This window comes from Dermochelys coriacea, chromosome 1 (assembly GCF_009764565.3).
Source record: "Dermochelys coriacea isolate rDerCor1 chromosome 1, rDerCor1.pri.v4, whole genome shotgun sequence".
In the NCBI taxonomy this organism is placed as follows: domain Eukaryota; kingdom Metazoa; phylum Chordata; order Testudines; family Dermochelyidae; genus Dermochelys; species Dermochelys coriacea.
In genome coordinates this window covers 256,809,600-256,832,289 of record NC_050068.2, presented here as the reverse complement: position 1 = coordinate 256,832,289, position 22,690 = coordinate 256,809,600, and positions in this window count along the sequence as shown.

Below are 22,690 nucleotides of genomic sequence, written 5' to 3'. Positions count from 1 at the left end.
AAACAAACAGGATTGCAACAAATATACCTGACTTGTATCATCCATTTCTCCTCCAAACAGAAATTATCTTGCAAGGCCCCAAATACTGGCTAACTGCTCAAGCTGAAGAGGCAACAGCAGCAAAAAAGTACTCCCAGGGTCTTCTAGAACTCTGAAACTGCCTTCTGCGCACCATGTTTCCCACTGAGTTTGGCTTAGAGATTTCCATGTAAATGGAACCTATTATTTCAGGCTCACAGTTTTTAACCCTGTTACCAGGGGTGCTGGAACAGGTGGGGTCCAGCGGGCCATTGCCCCACACTTTTAAAAGTGTGAGGGCTATGCCCTTCCACTTTTTACCATCCGTAAAGGTGAATGACAGGGGGGTGGGAGCAGAGAGGAGTGAGTGGGGGATGGGATGGGGGGGAAGAGGTGGAGCAGGTGCCCTTGAGGGGGGGCAGCAGGCACAGGGCCATGGTTTGGGTGCCAGTGGCCCCCCTACTTTTAGTGTACTTCCGCCCCTCTCTTGCCTGTTACATATTCATTGAAGGCGCAATTGATGAAGCACAATAGTTCATAAAAGAATAAATCTAACTAACTGCACAACCAACTCCATTTTTCCACCAATTAAACCTGACAGATTTTAATATACAAAGGACAATCTGACTTTTCATCTGAAAAATTCAAAATTCCTGTTTCCATTATTTCATTCAATCCTTTAACCCACTTTTTTAAAAAAAAAAACAATAAAACCCTGAAAAAATATTTGGCCTGATTCTGAACTGACTTACAGTAGATTTATACCTGTGTATCACCAGTGGTGTAATTCCTGATTTATACCAGCATGAGAGCAGAACCAGGATCGCTGTCCTAGAAGACTATAGACAGCTGCATCCATTGAAATGCATACTCTGTGGGAATTCTGTGCCACTGCACACGTGTATAATTAATGTGCTGTGCATATTTTTAATTTTTTTTTTTTGCAGAGAATAGCTTCTGCCAGAAAGTTGCTGCAGTTCCACTTTTTACCACCAGAGGGCGATGTGGTGCTAGACCAGAGCAGCCAGTCCTGGCCCGCTAGGGTAGAGAAAGAGCCTGCAATGCCTTCTTCATAGCGCCTGTTGGGCCAGGTCAGGAGACAGGGGCTATGGGGAGACAGACAGTGTAGGGTGCTGGGGATGGTGGTCAGACAGGGGCTCATAAGGGCTAGTGGGGGAGGACAGACTGGGACAGGGACTGAATGGGAATGGAGGTGTAGGGGATGGGGGAGGGAGTGCAGGGCCACAGGGAGGTGCCTGAGTTGGGGTACAGAGACACAGGGGCAGATGTACCTGACTGAATGGGGGAAGCTAGGGGTCAGCCAGGGTCTGCTCCCTAACAATCCCTCCCCCCTGCAAAAAAAAACACCTGTTCCATACTTTTCCCACCCATACATAACAGCCCTCCAAGTTCACACCCAGGCTACTTTCCAGCAATTATTGCCTCTCTCCCTTAGCTCCTCCATTATCCCTGACTCCCCCCAGCCTTTGCACTGCTTCTGAGGGGTGTGGGAAATACAGTTCTGTATTGTAGTTTAAATAAATTATTACTGAGAGGTCTGTATTAAAATGCCTAATACGGAATCTATTTGTCAAAAAACTTTTCCTGAATCTTTTTTGTTGTCTGTATTGTTACAGATATACTTGTTGACAGGTATTTTGAAATAAAGTACCAAAATAATTGAAACTGGTGTGATTATATCGTGTTATTTTGACAAAAAATATGCAGAATATTCAAATACAGTGCACAGAAGTTTTAATTTTTTGGTGCAGAATTCCCCTAGGAGTAAATGCAGTCATCTGTGGGGTGAAACACAGCAAGGGTTTAACTGCACAGTAGTATCACAGAATACAAAAGTGTCAAGGAAAAAATAAGTGGGCATCTGAAATTTGGCCAGAATGCCAGGATAATACCTCTAACGCTAGCGGGAAGTGCCTCAAGACCTTGAACAAAAGTACCTCCTATTTAAATCTCACCCAAAAGGCAGCATGCCCAACAATACAGGGACACTTAAGTACACTGTGTCATAGTGTACTGTCCAAGGGAGAGGAGTACCTCAGACAGTAGCTGATCACATGATTCTTTGGCATAAGTGATGTGGCTAGCAGGAAGAGTGGCAAGAAACACAGCTTTAATGCTGAACAGCCAGTGTTTCATGGTGAGTTATGCTGTTTCTCAGTCCCATGCCTGCATTCCTAAGCCTCTGGTCCCTGACCAGTCTATGTCCCTCCTGAAATCTGATCCACTTTCTCCAGTTCCCCACTACATCACCACCACCACTTCTTGCAGTACTGCTTTCCTCATGTGAAGAAGTTCCCCATCTAAGTACTTTCCTAACCCTACCCTGCTGACCTTGTGAGATCTCACAGGGTCACAGTGCAAAGGATATGGCTGTCCCCACATCTTGATTGTGTTTTCTTATATACTGATAAAATATGCCTATTGAAAACGCTCTAGGGGCATGTACAGAAATAAAGGCATGCGGTTTTATAGCTAAATTGACACAGTGTGAACAAAAAGGCTCTCACAATGTCCCAGGCAGAACAAACTCAACCCCCTCTCTCAAAAGATAATCTCAACCCTATCCCTATACTTCTCCTCCCTTAGCGAGGCAATGAAAGCATACTGTTACTGAGGAAAGAAACTCAATCTCTTATGGAGTTCAAAGCTTGAGTAAACCCAGAGGCCATGTACCCTGTCTCTGAATATCGACAAGCTGGACTCTGTCAGGCCAACTGAGGATGCAAATACCAGAGTCAAGAGCTACCCAAAAATGCAAGGACGGTCATTTCATTGCTTCACTCTGAATGAAGCTGATTTCATGCTGCATTACATTTGTATGCATTACAGACATATTTTTAAGTACCTGTGCTCTTCATTTTGTGCTACATATGACACACGTTTCAGGAAATAGATTATTCTGCTGATGCGGTTGGAAATACAATGGTTACAACAATACTCACATCTGAGTATAACTCAGTGAATAAGACTACAATATATGATCAAGCAGCTTGAGCAATTCCTTTTCATTAGTGGGAGTAAATGCTTGGCACTGCATCAATCTTCTTCTCCTTCCCTTCTTCCTTCAGGAGTGCCAAGTCATTTTAAAGACACATTAAATTGCCAGAAGACTCCCAAACAAAGCCAGTTAGCCTGCTGCTCGTTTGGATAAAGTTAATTAAAGCGAAGATTAAAATCTGCAGCACTTGATTAGTGTTGTTGAGACTTACAGAATCACATTGTCCTTTGGGAGCTTCATGCCACCTTCCCCCCGCCCCTTTTTTTTGGTCTTTTCTTTGTTGTTCTTGATAATTGTTTTGTTTTTCTCTTATCCCACGTATTTGGCAAGGCGGCTGAGATTAGCAAGCTGTGTTGCCCCAAGACAGAAAAAGCTGCTTTCTCGGTTCAGCTGGTGTGGATTCAGGCTGAAGAAGGGGCACAAAACTGCACAACCTCTGCCTATATAACTGGGTTCAAAGAAGAATTAGATAAGTTCCTGGAGGATAGGTCTATCAATAGCTATTAGCCAAGATGGCTAAGCCTCTGGATTGTTAGGACTGGATAACAGCATAGGCACCGACTTTGTGGGTGCTCTGGGACTGGAGCACCCACAGGGAAAAATTGGTGGGTGCTCTGCACTCACCAGCAGCTCCCCGCCCCAGCTCGCCTCCGCCTCTGCCCCTGAGCGCCCTGCATGCCCACTTTTCCCCCTAGCTCCCAGCACTTGCGCCGCGAAACAGCTGTTTCGCATGGCAAGTGCTAGGGGGGAGGAGGGGGAATGCAGCGCACTCAGGGAAGAGGTGGGGCCGGGATTTGTGGAAGGGGTCCAATAGGAGCAGGGAGGGGGCGGAGTTGGGGCTGGGACTTTGGGGAAGGGGTTGGAATGGGGGCAGGGTAGGGGTGGGGAAAGGGTGGAGTCGGGGTAGGGGAGCACAAGCACCCACCGGTGCCTGGGAAAGTTGGCGCATATGGATGACAGGGGATGGGTCATTTGATAATTGCCTTGTTCTGTTCATTCCCTCTGAAGCACCTGGCATTGGCCATTGTCAGAAGACAGGATACTGGGCTAGATGGACCTTTGGTCTGACCCAATATGGCTGTTCTTATGTTCTGGTAGTGTTCAAGATATATCTTTTCTTTAGTGCATTTTCACATTAGGAACTATGGAACTCTCAAACCCAGCTGAATTAATATACATTGGGATTTGGGGTGGTGTTTTGATGTAGGGGAGGTTCTTTGGGATCGGGCCCATACTGTGGTTCTTTGTTTATAAAGCATCCAGCACAATGGGTTCCCAGGTGCTAGGACAGTACAAATAAATAAATAAATAAATCATAATAGGCCCAGGAGGTGGTGCCACAGTCTATGCTCCATGACATGGGTGGTGAAGGTGGGCTCAGATGCAGGAATTTTACACCCCAGGCTGGTGGAACTGAAGCAGATTGTGGAAGGGGCTCTAGTAGGAGAAGGCAATGGGCAGCTTATTCTAAATCAGTCTCTCTCTCCCTCAGGCTATTATAGGAATGCTTAGGCTGGCCTCCAGCATCACATTGCTTTTGGCGGTGCCAGAAGGGTGAAGGTGCTATTGAACCCAAAGAGAAGAAAAGAGTCTAGATAGGCTGTGAAGAAGAAAATTCTTGCGCTTCGGCATCTGGAGTTACTTACAGAAAGGGGTTTATACTTCCTCTGATTTAAAAAGAAAAATCTGAAGATTGCTTAAAAAAAATTGCGGCGACAAACCCAGGTATATGAAGAGGCACATTAGCCACAAGGAAAATCTTTGCATTTGTATTTTCCCATTGTAGGCACTGAGTCCTAGCCAGACCTTCTCAGTCAGAGAGTGGATCACCGTAACTTGGAAGCTTTGAGGTAGGGGCACTGATACGAGGAAAAAGTGTAAAGGCAGCATGACTCAGTGGATGAGGTACAGGACTGGGAATCAAGACACTTGGCTTTGTCCCTTGCTCTGCCACTGATCTGATGTGTGATCTCAAGCAAGGCACTTCACTCCCTGTATCTGTTTCCCCTCCTGTTCTTTGATTGTCTTGTCTATTTAGAGGTCTTCAGAGCTGGAATTTCCTCTCATTCTCTGTTTGTAAAGCACCTAGCTCAGTGAGGCCTAGATATCAACTGGAGCCTCTCAGCAGTACCATAAAGCAAATAATAAGGGGAGAAATCATGTAATGCTTTTATATAGTATATGGGAAAACCTGTATGCAATATATACATAAAATGAATATAATAGGAATGTGACAGAGGGGGCTAGGTCTGTATCAAATTGTGAACCCCAGTTTGTTGAGCGACTGCCATTTTCCAGCAGGGGCTCCCCTTCGTATTGTAACCTTCATGTTGGAGTGCAAACCTCATGTTGTACTGCAATCTCCATTGTGCATTAGCACATCCATTTGGTAGTAGGGGCTTGGCACCTAGTGGAATGACTCTGTGAAGCTAAAACAGAGCAATCTAGCCCCATCAGCTTTCATCGTCTCTCAGTGACTAGCCAGCCCCTGGAGCAATGACCTCTCTGTACAGCAGTGTGACTTGCGGGAAGGAGGTCGAATTTCCCTGGTTGAGCACATGCTGGAAGGGCTGCAGTTTCTCCTGTTGGCAACCTGACCAGAAGGGTCAGGGACAATATTTAAGGAAGGGGGCTCTCTGTGAAAGGGAGCTATTCACCATCACATGCCAGAAGACCAGGCTAAGGACAGAGAAGGCAGGAAGGTCTGCCTTGCCTGAAACACGTCCCAGACCTCAGACTCACAGCCGAAATACAAGCAGACGTGTGCGTGTGCCCACATGCACACAGGGCTGTTGGTTATTTTGTAAAAATCTGTAACTCTTTAGTGCTTTCTTGAGGATAAAAAGTACCTGTGGTTAAGAAATTCCTGTGCTGATGATGTGTTCCTTGCTCGCCTATCACATTGTCCCTGAAGGGGTTAATTGAGAAACTCAGACTGCCCACTAAAAGGTGGACTCTGAGGGAACATGTATAAGCAACTGGGGGTAGGGACCAGCCATGCCCCATGTGCTCTGGCATCCCACTCTCAAGAGACTGCTGTCCATCCAGACAGGGAGCCTGGCTCAGGTGGTGACAACCTATACCAGTCGGCTAGTGTGTGTACAATGAGTCCAGTGCTTTTACCCATTGCAGTGAAATTTAAAAATATTCTCTACATTGCCCAGAAAAGCTGTTTTCTTTACGTAGGGTGATATTACATTGAACTTCCCTTGCACAGATTAGCAGCCTGCAAGCCCTTTATCTCTGCATTTCCCTCAGCCATATTTGAACTCCAGCTCTTAGGAGGTGACTACATGCCATTAAAATCAGAGTGTGTGCATGTGTGCGCACGCGTGATTGTGTGCATCTAGGGGCAGCAAGAGGGGGACTTAGGGGGAATAATATAAAAATATAAAATCAATTTGATTTTCCTGAAGCCACACTTCTTGTGTCTGTATCCATCAATCAAACAATATCTGGGGATGCAATATATTTACCGGCATGTATCTCCAGCCAGCAGATGAAGGAAGGCTGCTCAAAATCCCCACGTTAACAGCTTTCAAAGGGAAAGGCAGTGTCTAAAAATGGATAGTGGGCTATGCAAGATTCCTTTAAAGCGTGACTGAAAGAGGCAAACTTGAAAGCAAACACTTATACGAAAAGCTGTTTCCTTCACCCGGAGTCCAGCCTCGTCTCTTTGAAATTAAATTCAGAGATTTTATGGTTGACATTGATTTTCACAGGACAGCCCTCTACCCAGGGAGTTCGGCTGGTGGAACATTCAGCCGCCCCAAAATAACCTCTTGAGCAGATGCAAGGTCATTAGGTCGAGATGCCGCATTGTGGCAAGGTGACCCGTTGTTGCGCAGGGATGACTGAGCTTCAGGACATTGTCAGGACAAAGAAATAAACCTGCTTCATTCTGCATGGATGTCAGGACACTGTTCTGAGAAAAATGAGGAGGAAAGATGAGCTCTGCCTGAAGAATGATCTTGTGATTATAACTCAGGAGTGGGAGCCTGGAGATCTGCCTTCTGTTCTCACCTCTGATGCAATCTTCATTAAGGGTCCCCTCCTTCTGGGTGTCTCCGTTTTCTATATAGGTTCTTGTACCACCTTCATCATCATAGTCTCTGCGTGCCTTCCAGCAGCGATGGGAGCAACATTTGTCACGTGCATCATTCTGTCTGCCATTCTCTCCCCAGAGAGGGGGAGAAATGCAAGGACAATGAAGGGTTTCGTTTGGCTAGGCCACTCACAGCTACCATGGACTCCAGGTACAGCATAGGTGCTTAGCATATTGACAATCAACCTAGGCATCTAAGGCTGGACATCCAAAAACAGAGGCACCCAAGACAGCAGAGAACTTTCGAAAACATGGGACTTTATCTTTGTGCCTTTGTTCCTGCCTCTACTAAAACAGAGATTGTAATAAGTGAGGAGACCACCACACAGGGGTGTTTGTGAAGCCAAATGGAAGTTTGTAAAGTGTGCCATGACCCAGAGAGGGCTGGTCATATAAGTGCAAAGAACTCTCATTCTTATAAGGAACTTACGACCTATAGCTCATCACAATTTGATGCTGTGGAAATAAACAGGATGGCAGAAATTTAGTATTATGACTTCACCTCCCGAGCGAGTAGGCTGCACAGACAGGATGGGGAGGAACGAGTTTGTTTGAATGCAGAGGGCTGTGATGCTGCTAGCTGGCCAGTTCAAGATTACTCCTGAGAACTAAGTGAAAAGTCGGCCTGACAAGCCAGTGTAAGTTAGTTTGACTCCACTGAAGTCCATGAAGCTACAGCCTTTACACTGGATGAAATCGTCTCCAGTATCAAAGTCCCGCTTTAGAAGAAATGTAAATTTTAAAGGCTGTGAGCCAGATCCTCAGCTGGTGTCAATTAGTACATTGAGCAGCACTGACTTACACCAGCTAGGAATTTGGCCTTATTTATTATGAGAATTCAGAGTTTGAGACTGATGGCAGACTGAAAACCCTGGAGACTGAAGTGCAGTAAAGGGGGAGCAAGAGGGAACACAGCTTCCCCTCCCCTGCTAAATGCAAGAAGGCGTATGCCCCCTCCTCTGTCTGGCTTAGCGCTCCTCTGCCTCCTTGACTGGTACAGGGAAAGCTCCCCCTTCCTGTTCTGACCTACTTTAACTGCTGCTGAAGTCCTCTGTCTGCAAAGCAGGCCCGGTGGGGAATAGAAGTGCAAGCTTCCCTACATTGTTCTCCAGCACAGCTCAGATCTTACCCAGCGGGGTAGCTGAAGGGAGTTCCCCAAGGCCCACTCAATCCTTGCTCTCTGTACTGTGATTGTCTAGAAAGGGGCCAGCTGGGGCCAGGCTTGATGAGTTTTGTGATATCAACACGTATCCCCTGGGAACTGGACTGAGGCCGCCAACGCATTTCCCAGTGAGCCCCAAATTGCCAGCTGAGAACTGCTTTTGGTCACTAATTACCTGGGCCATATTGAGAGCAAAGGACCTGGAGGTAAAAGGCTAACGGATTCCATGCCCAATCCCATGAGCCATTCAGTGCCATGCAGAAAGTCTTTGAACTGCCAAGTTTTCAAAAGCCCCCTCTTCCTCACGCCAGCCGACTCCAGTGCATCAGACTTTTGCTCAAGTCATAGCTGGGAGGTACAGGTCTGCAGCAGACATGTCCCCCAATTTTATGAGAACAAAGCTTAAAACAGGAAAGCTGGGACTTTAAAACCTGCCAGGCTCATTTCACAGAGGCCTCCTAATTGTAGGGAGCTAGGGATACCATGTCTTTCTGAGTGCTGGAATATCAAATAGCTTCGCAGTGCCTTCACCTCAATCTTTTCATGGCCTCTCAGCCTGCTCAGGGATAAGGCGCTGCATGCTGAAAGGCAAAGCTGAGCTATTCGGTAACTACCACAGCACAACACAAGCCCAAAGGCTCTCCTTTAGCTCTGCTCCTGCGCAGAATGCCCCCAGCACTTTGCTCTTGCAAAGCAATGCAGAGTGGGCTTTGAAGCTGCGAACATGGGTCCCAGTGGCTCTGCCAGAGGGAGGGTTTCCTTTTTGAACCCATTGCCCTTACACCTCCTGGATCATTGTTTGAGTCTCAGCCGTTGGAGATTCGGGATGCGCGAGCAGTCCAGGCACCAGAAGCTACTACTTTGCACTTCTGTCGTGCTTTCCCTCTGAGGCCCTATAGCAACAACAGCTGTGACCTACGCCTCACGACATGGCCCTAAGGGAGGGTGTGCTGTCAGCCCCACTCCGCAGCGGTAGGACGGGACATGAGACACCTGCAGCACCAAGAAGCAACGTGATTCTATTCTGCTCAGATTCTGATGCCATGCTCATCGCTGCAGTATCTGAGGGCCTTCCAGTAAGGCATTAAGTGATGTGGCTCGCCCCTCACACAGCCAATCTGTGGAAAAGCCAGGAACAGAATGCCCAGCTCCTGTCTCAGTCCTGTGCTTGAGCCACAAGACCATCCTCCTCCTCAGGAAAGACTCTGCCCATCTAACAAGTCTGCTATAGTGTCGGGTTACCAGCTGGCAGCCCTCACGTTCAGGATATAAAACTTTTACAATGATCTTTTCTTCTTCCAGCCCCTTAGCCTTTTGCTCTGCCTTAACTCCTGCTGTGACCTGTGTCAGCAGTGCTGACACAAAGAAATGAAACCTCTCAAACAAAACTCACTCCGGCTCCCTATTCCAGGCTTCCAGATCAGGGTAAATCTTTCCAGGATTCCATTTCCAAGTGCAAAGTAGCTTCAAAGTGACCATCTTGCTCAGTACCCTGAAAGCAAGGAAGCTGCTACCAGGCTGTGATGCACTTAATGGCACCTGGGGCGTCTAGCTGTGAGCATTGAAGTGACTGACATTGACAGGGGATATGAGTCTCTCTGTGTACCATTTGTAAGCATTTCCTGCAGGTCTTGGAAAGGGAGCTTATCACTTGCTTATAGACTCCTGGGGGAATGCTGCACCACTGCACATGCGTAGAATTTATGTCCCCCGCAGATTTCTTTGCTTCCGTGCAGAAAAATGACTTTCTGACAGGGAAGCAAAGGGAAGCCACTGACCCTCCCCATAGTATTTTTTGGGTGCCCAGAGCAGCTGGCGGAGAGGTAAATCACTGTGGGGCAAAAGGCGGAGCTGGGGAAGACCCAGCTGGTGGTTCCTCCTCTGCACCAGGCTCAGCTGCTAGTCACAGTTGGGCTGGGGAGAATGGAACTTCCTATTCCCCTGCCTGGCATCTTGGGCCAGGTCAGACTGACTTCCAGATTTCTCCCCCAGGTGCAGGTTGCTCTGCAAACTTACCCCCCCACACACTTCTTGAACCCATCACTCCTCAGCTGCAGGGGGAGGGATCCCTGTAGAAGGTGCTGCTCCCCTATACACCTAACCCCCATTCATACAGATCCCCTCATACCGAGACCCTTTCGCTGAGCCTCGCCCCCCACACTCAGAACCCCGCCAATGAGCCCCACTCCCCCTGCACCTGGCCCACCCAAATGAGCCACCCACAACCCCACCCCACCGAGTCCCAACCAGCTGCACCTAGATCCCCACCACACAGATCCCTAATCCCCCAGTATCTGGACCCCACAGTGATCGCTCCACACCCACACCCTGCTGAGTTCTATGTCCCGCACACCATGACCCCTCCCCGCTTAACCCCAACCACCTTCACCTAGACACCCTCTGCAGAGTCCCATTACTGTTGCACCCAACCCTCCCCCACCCACAACAAGCCCTTGTGAATCCAGATCCCCCCCTGTATCTGGATCCTCCACTCAACCACCCACACCCAGATTGCCCCACACACAACCTTCTCAACCCCTCCACTCTAGCACCCTGCCTTGCTGAACCTGCCTGCCCACACAGAGGGGCAGGCCCAGTTCTTGCGCTGTGTCGGGATTGGATGCAGCCTCACTGCTGAGTCCATGTCCTGGGGGGGGCTGCACAGTGATCTCCCACCTCTTTGCAGCCAGTAACCTGTGCTCCCCACTGCCATGCTGGAGCCTCTAAATTTGACAAATAAAATTTGCAGAATTTTAAAATATTGTGCACAGAATTTTAATTTTTTTTTGCACAGAATGCCCTCCGGAGCAGTATAGTATGCTGAATGTACACACTAGGTGCCAATAGGTCCTGTAACGCAGCAGCCCTACATAGAGCTCCTCTGGATATATCTTACATTAGGTCCAATGTGGTGCTCAGGATATTTATTAGGTTGTGGGTCCTGTGGTTGGGTGGATGGATGCGATATGCTTTATGGAGGGACACTCATGGCTTCTTCAGAAGTGTATAGTTTATCTGGATGTTGTGTTGGGATGAATGCAGCATCCATATATCCAGGGAAGTGCCACTGCTCTGGCTCTTCGGCTATACGGTGTTCATGTGATATGTTCAATGGAGAAGCTCTTGGATGGCCCCTTGTTATAGATATATGCCATATGTTCAATACAGAAGTACTGGAGCTTCTCCTTGGGTACATGGATGGACACAATCTGCATTCCCAAGAGGTTCTTTTTTAGGATGTCATGTGTCCTGTACTGTACATATCCCACATTTTCTATTAAGGAGTTCTTCTCTCTTATAGGTCCCTGCATAGACTCATGGATCCAACTGTGAAGTGGGGGCTCTTGTTTCTTATGGCCTTCTGGATGGAAGACAAAGTTCTTTGGTTCTGTTCCGCCTCCCTCAGCTATGAATGGACTGTGGTGTAATGTTCCTTGCCCTGGGAAGAGATACTCTCAACAGTGCCAGTCTGGAGAGTCTCTCTATGTGCTGTGGCTGCTCAGAGATGAAGCTGTCAATAGTGCCTTCCTTACCCCAGAATCAGAACTTTAAAATGGTGGGAACAAGTGGAGTGACGCGATGGGTCAGTGAGGATAATTCATGAACAAACCAGCACTCTCTTACTGTACATCAGCCTAATTAGACAAATTAACCTAAGCATGAAGAATATCTTTTGTAGGCTTCAAATTCTGACCCAGTGTTTTCTAACCTCAACAGCTGTCTAAACGAAAGAGGAGGAGGATAGAATGAAGTGACTTAAAAAGCACAATTTCTGCAGTTGTTTCACAAAAGCAACAAGGCAACTGAACAATGCACATATCACCTCTCTCCTGATGTGTCGCCTGTAACCACCATTCAGCTGAACTGAAAGACAAGGACACTGTCAAGCAAGGCTGGTCAAAAAAAATGAGACTTACAACACCAACTGGGGTTTCAGATCACAGCAGGCGCACGCTGCGGGGAACGCTTTCCCACGCTGCGTTTCCTGCTTTGTTCCTGTCAGGAGGCAGCAAATTGAATTACAAGAAACCTGTTCTCGGAATCTGTTTATTGCCTGCACATAGGCACAGCCAGGGGTGGAGGACATGGGGAACAGCTCCTGCATGCCCCTGTGCCTCAAACCTTGTGTCTGCACAGCATTCACACTGAGGCCTTGTCTACTCTGCCACTTACAGCGCTGAAACTTCCTTCGCTCAGGGGTGTGAAAAAAAGCAACCCCCTGAGCGCTGCAAGTTTCAGCACTGTAACATGGCAGTGTAGATAGTGCTACTGCGCTGGGAGCTATTCCCCTTGCGGAGGTGGTTTTATTACAGTGCTGGGAGAACTCTCTCCCTGCGCTGGAGCCATGACTACATAGCCACGTTAAAGCGTTGCCACGGCTGCGCTTTAACGTCGGCTGTGTAGACATACCCTGATCTAGCTAACAACGATGTAACTGAAGCCCTGGAACTAAACAGACTGTGTGTTCACGCTGTTGGTCTTGCACCAGTGTAAGGCACCTGGTCTCCCCTTTCCTTCCGTCCCTAGTGGCTTCCCTCTTCTTTCCCCCACTCAGCAGAAAGCTACTTGCTCAGGCTGCATGGGAATAAGGAATGTCCATTGAAAGCTCCATAGGGCCAGGTACTAGATGCTCTAAAGGCTGAGCTGAGTGCTGTGAAAGCAGCAGAGAGAAGCTTGGGCCTGGGGCCTGCATTGTATACAGGAGTTGTTCCCATTGATTTATCTAGGGCAATAGGAACATCTTTGTACCAGGGAGGCAGGGTCATAGAACTCTTCTGGTCCTTACTCTTCCTCTCCTTTGCTCTGCAACCTTCTCCACCCTGGAGAGGTTGGCTCTTCCCATCCCCCAAGATCCCCGTCTCACAGGTTGAGAGAGGCTAGTGTAGACAGAACAAAACCACTTTCAGCAGTTAGTTAGCAACAGCACGATTGGCATCAACTTTCCATCACAATCTAGGTCAGGGTGCTACACACTAGCATCCAAGCCATTCCCAACACCAGCTGAGAGAGGTCAGTGCAGGGAGAGAGGAGTGGCTGTCAACAGAGAGTCATGTTCCTACCATAGATGTGGCCAAATAGTATAGTTCAAAATTCCATTGACTTTTCTTCCTACCATAATTCCTTGCATGCTCAGATGTAATTTGCTGTTCATTATGCTGCAGGACCACCTTCAGTTTTACTGCTTTCCAGCTCTCTTCCTGCCCTTGGGTATCTGTCTCAGATTATTTAGGTATTTTAGTTTCCATTCCCCCTCCACCGCAGTGAATCTCATGTAACTATTTTCCACACACGATTCCAGCCTCTCTAGGTCCATTATTTCAGTCTCCTTACTGCTACATCTCTTCCTTTAGCATTCCCTGTGAATGTAATTACAGGGATGTTTGTTTATGTAGGGTCCTTCGGTTGCAGCTTCGTGATTTAAGCTCTTATACTTGGCTTTGTAAAGGAAATCACCCCAGCTAAAGGCTGGTGCAAATGGAAACATTAAACCTGTATGATTCAGCATATAGGTCAGACTTCTGGCCTTAAGCTGTGTCTCTTTATAAGACTTTTGCTGCAGAGGCTGGAAACACAGAACAACTGTTTAAAAAAAAGCTTGGTTTTCTGACTAGCTGAATCTACTGCAGACATTTTGGCAGCTCAGCATATAAATCTGCATTTGCAAATATCCACGCCTGCTAATCCAAAGAGCTTTGTATATGGACAGGTCTCTTCGAAATATTCCCTGCAGGTTATTGCTGACCGGAGAAGCTTATGTGCCCAACGATTGGGCTCTTTCAAGTCCACCTCTCTCTACCGCAATTTTAAACTATTCATTGTGTAGCCCAGCTGTGATGGTGCTTGCCTTTGAGGCTACCCCTAAGCTACAAATCTCCGATTCCAGCTGCATTCTCACTAATACTAACACAAACAAATCTTCCAGCCACTCTTGGGCCCAAGGTCGCCTAGCAAACTGGACAAATGCAGCACTTGCTGCCTGAATGTAGTTTAGCTCATCTGTAGGGGAGGTTTGTTTGAGATTTGAAGGGGGAGGGAGGGAGAAGAGAACATAACACAGGACATAAGGGGAAGGTTGCAGCAGTTTCTATATCTAGAGTCTCTCCAAGCCAGAGCCACTGCAAAGGGTATGACGGAAAAAGGAATCAAAAGATGTAAAATGCCTGAGCAACAGAATTGGAGAAACAGTTAATTAGTAGCCCTTGGTGCAGAGGTGGGCAAACTACGGCCTGTGGGCCACATCCAGCCCACGGGACCATCCTGCCTGGCCCCTGAGCCCCCGGCCCCTCCCTTGCTGTTCCCCCTTCCCCGCAGTCTCCTGCCGGGCAGCGCGGCTGTGAGAGCCGCAGGTCTGCCCCGGTGCTCTAGACTGCGTAATGGCATGGCTGGCTCTGGCTGGGTGGCGCGGCTGCCAGACATGCTGCTCTGAGCAGCATAGTAAGGGGGTGGGGAGGAAGGATAAGGGGCAAGGAATTCCGGGGGCAGTAAGGGGCAGGAAGCAGGGGGTGGTTGGATGGGGCAGTCAGGGGACTGGGAGCGGGGGGGGGGGGGTTGGATAGGCGTGGGAGTCGCAGGGGGGCCTGTCAGGGGGCAGGGGTGTGGATAGGGATAGGGGCAGTCAGGGGACAGGGAGGCAGGGGGTTGAATGGGGGTGGGGTCCCAGGTGGTGGTGGTCAGGGGACAAGGAGCAGGGGGGTTTTGGATGGATCAGGGGTTCTGGGGGGGCAGTAAGTGGGAGGGGGCGGATAGCGGGCGGGGGCCAGGCTGTTTGGGGAGGCACAGCCTTCCCTACCTGGCCCTCTGTACAGTTTTGCCACCCCGATGTGGCCCTCAGGCCAAAACATTTGCCCACCCCTGTCTTAGTGTCATATGTCTTGTGTTTCATGGATGTGGTTGAACTACCGCTACCAGCATACTACTGTAATGGGCTGATGTGGTTTAAGAACCAATTCTGCAAGATAGTGAGTGTCACCTGAGTGGGGAGAGTCCATTCAACTCCCACTAAAACCCTTATCACTTAATAGGCCCTCACTTACTAGATCCACACAGAGTATATATAGCATCTAGATACCTTACATCAGCATTGTTCTTATCACTGGCCCAAGGATGCACCCACATTTCGCTACATTACATTTCTGCCATTTAGACTGTGGACTGCAGCCATAATCCTACTGGAGGAGTAGAACTGGATTAGACTCCCTCTGAAGCCCACCAAAACTGCTCCATAGGCTAGGTAGCCAGGGTTGCTGTTGACCAATGTGAGGCTGCCTTATCCCCCACCCACGCTGTGGCAGAGCGCTCTGCGTCCAGTGAACTTCCAGCGCTGGAAACAAGGTGGGAATTCCACTCATATTTCAGCTCACTATACATCAGTAATCAAATTCAGCTTCTGCAGCAGGGGGTGTTGCGGGTGCTCATGACAGGGCTGAATTTGGCCAGGGGGCTGGCTTCTGCTATTCCTCTTTGATTCCAGTATTTATCACATGTTGGTAATGAGTGAAGTAGGCCCTTTGCCTTTAGAAATGGAGGTGTCTGGGGAAGCCTGAGTAGAATCATTGATTTCTTAATTAGGTGCAATTACTGAGGAGCAGCTGCTATGGAAAGGAAGAATGTAGAGAAGGGGAAGGGGATTTGTGGATAATAAGGGGATTCCCCTTTGCGTAGATGGTACCTCAGCTAAAGAGGTGAACATGTTGGCTTTGGGGCCCTTCAAGCTTCCTGTTCTAGTGGGAAGGGTGGAAAAGAGGGGATATTAAGGGGATGGGGACAGAGACAGCTCTCACTGACCTAGAACAACAGAGCAGAATCAGGCCCTTGGTTCTCCGCCTATCTAACTGCACTGACATCAGTAGAGTAATTCCTGAATTATACAAGTGTAAACTGATACGAAACTGCTGTGGGAGGAGAATTGAACTAAGGAGACATGGTACTAGGTCTGCCCTAGACTTGCTGTATGGCTTCAGATGTGTGACCTGCAAAGGGGGGGGGGGAAATGGATTTATGCCTCCTTCCTTGTGATACATGAAGGAAACCTGAAAGATTATAGCCTGAACAAAAACAAAACAAACCAACCAACCAACAAAATCAAAAAATCATAGAATACTTTGGGCTGGACAGTGGGCCCTATTTCTGTTTCTTCTGGCTGTTTTACATTACTAATTCTGGTCTCATCGAGCCTGTTTTTCCTGCAAGACTTTCTGGATGACTAGAGAACTTGCAGGTTCATGACATCACAGTTTCCAAGGAAGTAAGACTTTGGTAACAGAGAGGAAGTGATTTTTATGTCGACCATTTAAAACCCTTTGATTGTTTCCTTTTGCTAACATCTGTTTAGCTCACATCTGTAACAAGCACCGGGAAAGAAAAGCTCCATCTCATTGCTAAAGATTCTGCACTTTTGGCCTGTCAGACGAGGGCTGAGAATGCTCCCATTTGGCTTCCCTGGGTCCTTCAGGAGCCCTCTAGTGAAAACAGAAAAGGTAAGACTTGATTTTTCTGGTATTTCTAAAGTCAAAACAAACAAAACAAAACAAAAACCCCACAAGTGAAAGAAAGCTATTAGAGACAAAAACAAAACAAACCCTCCACCATTTGTTGAAGGTCAACATTAACCTCAGTGTTCTTTAGTGTCTGGGAATTAGCTGTTACAGTGATGCTTCTACTCACCTGCTTCTCGGAAGTGTTGAGAGAGCAGATTCACTATTGTACAATACTTTGAGATCCTTGGGTACAAAAGTGCGAGAGAAGGGTTGGACTATCATAGCGCCATTCATGAGCTCTAAGCCAAGGTGAGCAATATACAGGGTGACATTTGAGAGCATTTCCTCCCCTAGGGTCTAATTCCCCTCTCACTTACACCATTTGGCCCAGGCAAAATGCAAGGACTGAGTGGAGGCCACTTGTGCCTACCCTGTTCAGGGACTAGGTCAGACCCCAGTGCGGGTTGTGCTCCCCACTGCTATCACCCTAATGGGGCTCACAGTAGTAAGGAACCAGCCAACTCCAGGTCTGCCTTAGTCACCCCCCCTTCCTACCACATATCCACCCTGCTTCCTTTTATGGCCTACTCCTGCCTCCTTTCTATCCACATTCCTGCTGGCTTCTATGGAGGTGGCACAGAGCCTTGCTTGCTCTCTGCTGGATAGGGGGCATGTTTTGCACCAGGGGAATCTCACTATGGGGACTACACTTCCCTTTGTGTGAGCTGTGCTGGTACAAACTGGCTACATGCAGTGGTGACCATTAATTCCCCTATCAAAGTCAGTGAGCTAGACAGTGTAAAGCTGGTATGAGGGGAGAATCAGGCCTCTTGTATCTGTTCCACAACATCAAAGCACTTTGGAGTTAAACTTCTCAGACAGAATCCTCTGGGTGGCACTCTACTCATGGCTTAGCGAGCGATAATTAGAAATAGCTGCGTGAGATGGATGTGCAAACTTTGCATATTGTGTTGTGAAAGCAAGAGATTGAGCCCAAGATTGAGCCAGGAAAATGCAAGCAGATGTTGTGCAAGCTTCCTCTCTGCACAAGTCTGCTAATACACCTTGATCCTGACCTGCAGCAACAAAAGCTGTTCTAATCTTAGTGTCATAGAAATTAGAGCTCACCACCTATCAGGTCATATCAATCCATTGCCCTCTAGCAGGTGCAGGTCTGTTTTCTACTGTATATTTGCTAGTGATTTATCCATATTACAGCACTTGCAAATGTCTCAAGTCACAGCAATCTACTGCTTCCCTGGGGAAAACTATTCCACAGTCTAATAGATACCTCTGCCTCGAAGTGTTTCCTGAGACTCAGTCTAAATTAATGTCTTCCTTTAGTCCTAGTTATACCTCTCAAGTTATTCTTGTCCCTCCTTTGTATTTGTCTAAAAGTATTTAAAGAGGGTAGTTATTTGTCTTTAGTCACAGTTTACTCAAGTGATACATATAAAGCTCTTTTAACCTTTCCTCGTAAATAGATCCCTCCATTCTGGTAATCAATTTATACTGTTGTCTCAATATTTTTCTGGTACTTAAGTGCCCAGAACTGATCAAAGGATTTTAGGTGTGGCCCCTCTAGAGCTATGTAAAGAGAGACTTATTTCCCTCCTGAGTAATGTAGATGATGTTTCTGTGTATGGAGGCCAGCATTACGGTGCCTTGCAAAGTCATCTGTAATCTGCCCTCCACTATAGCCCCCAGGTCTTTTTCAGCATTACTGCTTTTTCTCTTCCATTTTACATCTGTGGTATGAGTATTTCCACACTGCCAGATGTGTTACACTGCAATTTTTTTCAAATTGAATCTCTCATTCTGATAATTTCAGCCTATTATTGTAGATCCCATTATAGTATTTCTTGGAACTGGTTGGGAGTCTTTTGACAAAATGTTTTTGTTTGAAGATGACTATTCATCAAAACCAAAACGTCCTGTGGGATCATCAGTTTCGACACTTTGTTTAGAAGAAAAATTGGAAAAAAGTTTTGAAAAATGTCAAAATGGGGTGGAATGGAACATTTGATTTTTCAGTTTGAAATAACTTCAGAAATGTGTTAAAATATAAAGTAACATAAAAGGACGAAACCCTCCCCCCCCAAAAAAACCTGTTACTCACCTTCTTGAAACTTGTTCTTCGAGAGGTGTTGTTCATGTCCATTCCAAATCAGGTGGGCACGTGTGCAGTGTGCACGACAGCTGGAAGATTTTCCCCCTAACACCATCTGCAGGATCAGCCTGGGAGCCCCCTGGAGTTGCGCCTTCATGGCACCCAATACAAGACCCTGCTGCCCTGCTCCCAGAGGGGTAGGAGGGTGGGTACTGGACTGGAAATGAACACCACGTCTTGAAGAACAACAGTTATGAGAAGGTGAGGAACCATTTTTTCTTTGAGTGTTTGTTCATGTCAATTCCAATCAGGTGACTCTCAAGCCCAAGTTCAGGAGGCAGGACTGGAGTCGTCCACTGATTGGAGCATGGCTCATCCGAAGGCCACATCGTCTCTAGCCTGCTGAAAAAAACCCAAAACACATAGTGCGTGGTGAAAATGTGTACAGAGGACCACATTGCTGCTCTGCAGATTTCCTGGGTGGGAACCTGCACCAGGAACGCTGCTGAAGAGGCCTGAGCCCTGGTGGAGTGCACAGCGATCGAAGGAGCAGGCACCCCTGCCAGGTTGTAGCACTCACGGATCCAGGACATGCTGCACAACAAAATCCATTGAGAAGAGACAGGAAGACCTTTTATTCTGTCTGCCACGAATAACTCGGACTTTCAAAACGGTTTCGTTCTCTTGATGTAGAAGGCTAGTTCTCTGGGGACATCCAATGAGTGAAGCCTTTGCTCCCTGCAGCTCGAATGCGGCTTAGGATAGAACACAGGGAGGAAGATGTTCTCTTGATGTGAAACTGGGAGACAACCTTCAGGAGAAAAGCCAGGTGAGGCCTGAGCTGAACCTTGTCCTTATGGAATACAATGTAAGGGGTCCTCTGATGTTAGCGTGTTTGAACTCAGACACCCTGCTAGCTGAGGTTATCGCTACCAGAAACACCACCTTGTAAGAGTTAGAGAGCAGGGAGCATGTCGCCAAAGGCTCAAATGGTGGCCCCATAAAAGTCTGGATAGGACCAAATTGAGGTCCCAAGCCGGGACAGGCTGCTGGACCTGTGGGTATAACCTATCGAGACCTTTGAGGAAATGGCTGACCAATGCATTGGCAAAGACAGAGTGTCCATCTGTGCCTGGATGGAAAGCAGAGATGGCAGCCAAGTGAACTCTTATTGATGACAGACAGTCCAGTATTAGTAGCACCGAGGCGAGCATCGGAGATGAATGGTGCTGGGCCAACCAGATTGAAAATCTCTTCCACTTGGCAAGGTAGGTAGCTCTCGTGGAGGGTTTCTTCCTGCCAAGGAGAACTTGTCTGACTTGATCAGAGCAAGAAAGCTCCACTGGTTTCAGCCATGGAGCTTCAACACTGAGGTGGAGCGACTCGAGGTTTGGATGTTGGAAACTGCTGTGATCCTGAGTTATGGAGTCTGGGAAGAGCGGCAAGGTGCCTGGAGCTTCCACAGACATTTCCGGGAGTGATGTGTATCAGTGCTGGTGGGGCCAGGCTAGAGCTATCAATATCACCAAAGCTCGTTCCCTCCGAATCTTGAGAAGAGCCTTGTGAACGAGAGGGATGGGCGGAAAAAATGTGTAAAGGAGACGGCCTCCACATGGGAGGAGGAACGTGTCTATGATGGAGCCCAGGCTGTGATTCAGGAAGGAGCAAAACTGCTGACACTTCATGTTGCGTTGTGTGGCAAACTTGGCCATCGCTCCGCAGGTGTTAAAGGAGTATCTGCTAATGATGGCCTGTTGGTTTGCAATTTGGAGCTGCACACCAGCGGTGGATTATATTTTCCTCTCAAATAAGTCAAGCTTTTTGGCCTCCCGGTTTTTAGGGGAGGATCCCTGGAACCCCTGGTGCTCCCTTTGGTTTGCAGCATCCACCACCAGGGAGTTGGGTGGAGGATGAACATACAAGTGCTTGTACTCCTTTGAGGGTACAAAATAGTGTCTTTCATTCCTCCTCTCTGTGGGGGGCAAGGAGGCCTGTGTCTGCCACAACGTTTTTTGTAATTTCACTTATAGTTTTAATATGTGGCAGCTTAACACGTGAAGATCCAGAGGGGGCGAGGATGTCCACCATGAGATCCGCATCCTCTACCACCTCCTCTGCCTGGATCCCTGGGTTCTGGGCCACCCTGCACAACAACTGTTGGAGGACCCTACTGTCCTCCAAGGCTGGGGCCATTGATGTGCCCACAACAGCCTCATCCAAGAAGGATGAGGATGAAAACGCCAGTCCATGGCCCTGCTCACTCCCCTTGGCACCAAGGGGGTTGTGGTGCTCATGGGGCTGGCAGGCCGATGATGCTGAGGCTGCCGGTGCTGGGATTGTTGGTGCAGAGCTCAAAGCGGCAGCACAAGAGTTGTTGCTGGAGACTGACCCAGTGCCAGTTGCTGCACAGAGGCAATGGATGCCGACATGATCGACGCAGATCTGGATCTCGACACCTGGTTCTGACCCTGGGCCTGATGGTAAGCCCAGGGAGTCCAAAAGGACCACTGAGTTGGTGGTTGCCATTGAGGTGGCCACGGCACTGGAGGAGGCTGGCAGTGTCGCTTAGATCTAGACCTCCTGCTGCTGGACCTATCCGAATGATAGGACTCCGCCTCAGACTCCAAGGTCATCAAAAAAGATGACCATGGAGGAATGGTACTGGGTGGTTCCGAGCCTCTAGGGACTGATGTGTTTTCCCCTCCGCCCATGGGCAGCCGGCGCCAGGGGGTGGCATGCCGGAGATGGGGAGTGGTGTGACATCATGGCCGGCTTGCCCCTAGGTGGAATAGGCAGCCTGGCTAACACCAGTGACTTGTTCCTCCTTGGAGAAGGTGGAGCCATCAGGTGAATAAGGTCCTGCGCCACCTCAAAAGTCTGCAGAGTGGAGGGGAGTTGAATGTCCTCGCCATGACGGTCTGGAGAACGGTACTGGACTTGACTGGGTCCCTTGCGGGACAGGAGTCAACGAGCCCCTTGGAGCTGCCAGGCCCGAAGTATGCTGGGTGGGTTGAGGTCTCCCTGCCACTGTCTCCTTAGGCTTAGGAGGGAGAGAGCACCCCCTCTGCTGCCTCTTTTTCTTCTGGAGCACTGGGGATACAGATTGGCTCCCACCAGAAGTCTTATGTTTGGCATTGTGTTGGTGCCAGGAGTCCTTAGTTTTCTTTCTAGGAGCTGACTTGTCTGCCATCAGCACCAGTGCACTGCACACAGAGGAGGCGGTTGGCATGGGCTCCGCTGAGCCGGGATCAGATTGTGGGCAGAGAGCTGCCTCCAAGAAGATAAGCCTGAGTCTCTGCTCACGATACTTAAGGGTCCTCAGCCAAAACCCTTTACAAATGCGGCACTTGTCCTTTTGGTGACTCTCACCAAGACACTTCAAAGAAGAAGTGTGTGGGTCACTTTTTGGCATCAACTTTCCACAGACTTTGCACCGTTTGAACACCGGCGACCGAGGCATGCCCCGGTGGCGGGGGAGAAATGGGGGAGAGGGTAACCCCCATAACAAAAACTTAGCCTACTACTACTACTATTAACTTAGACAAAAACTACTAACTATATACAAAATACAATGGGACACTGCTAAAGGCGCCTGCAGAAGCAAGAGCAAAGGAAGTTCCAGCTAGCAGTCACTGGTGGCAAGAAGGAACTGATGGGGGGAGGAAGGTGGCAGGGCCCTATAGTGGGTGCCGTGAAGGCGCGACTCCAGGGGGCACCCAGGCCAACCCTATAGATGCTGCTAGGGAAAAAATCTTCCTGCTGTTGTGCACGCGGCATGCCCACACATCTGACTGGAGTG